General features: G+C 35.0%; 1 protein-coding gene across 1 annotated transcript in view; it reads right to left on the bottom strand.

Annotated features, from left to right (window-relative positions):
* Nucleotides 1-563: 563 nt before the first annotated feature.
* The window catches only part of LOC117942668, an 11,352-nt gene continuing 11,114 nt past the window's right edge, over nt 564-801 (bottom strand). The window contains exon 7 of the mRNA XM_034868265.1: nt 564-733. The gene's annotated coding sequence lies outside the window, so the exon portion shown is untranslated. The remainder of the gene's footprint in view (nt 734-801) is intronic.

The following is an 801-nucleotide window of genomic DNA, read 5'->3' as shown; positions in this document are numbered from 1 at the left end:
GCCCTCTCAAGATTAATTGCAAACATTTTCAAGATGCCTTATATTTTGTCCAGCGCCATCATCAGATCAAATGATTCTTTTAGGTTTTTGTGCTAGGCTAAATGCATTCTGGAGCCATCCTTTTAATGGACATATAGAGATGAAATCCATCTAAAATATCTAACTCTCTAGAAAACAAAGAACAAGATGTATCTAAGATGTTGTTGTTTCTCTGAGCATTTGCGTCAGTGATCCCACTCATAATTTATGGATGCCACATGTAACATTCAGAACAAACTCAACCACTTTCAATGAATTTGGAAAATATTGTGAGGGTAAAAGTACTAATACTACAATGTTGAATATTTTTGCCGTATATAGCCTCTAAAACACAGCTATAAACCTACAGAATCACATGATAAACCACTGGAGGCTTCTGATGGCATCAGCATGTCCTATTACTGACTCCAACCTTGTCTGCACCTTCTGACAAAATCAATATGTACATGTCATAAAGACGCAAAACAACAGTAAAATTCAATTTAGCATTTAAAGAGACAATAATATTCACATTTGGTGTAAATTAAGTAGATTTTAGGATCATAAAAACTGTTCACATTGGTTTTGTTACCACCACAAGAAAAATATTGAAAAATGTCCAACACAATGACAAGAAACTTATTTTTTTTCTCTCCATATATCACTATGATAGTTTAAAAAGAAAACATCAACACACACTGTCGTTCTATCTACACTCACCGGCCACTTTATTAGGTACCCCATGCTAGTAACGGGTTGGACCCCCTTTTGCCTTCAGAACTG

The sequence above is a fragment of the Etheostoma cragini genome, chromosome 4, assembly GCF_013103735.1.
Source record: "Etheostoma cragini isolate CJK2018 chromosome 4, CSU_Ecrag_1.0, whole genome shotgun sequence".
Classification (NCBI taxonomy): domain Eukaryota; kingdom Metazoa; phylum Chordata; class Actinopteri; order Perciformes; family Percidae; genus Etheostoma; species Etheostoma cragini.
This window is presented reverse-complemented; position numbering and strand designations above follow the sequence as displayed.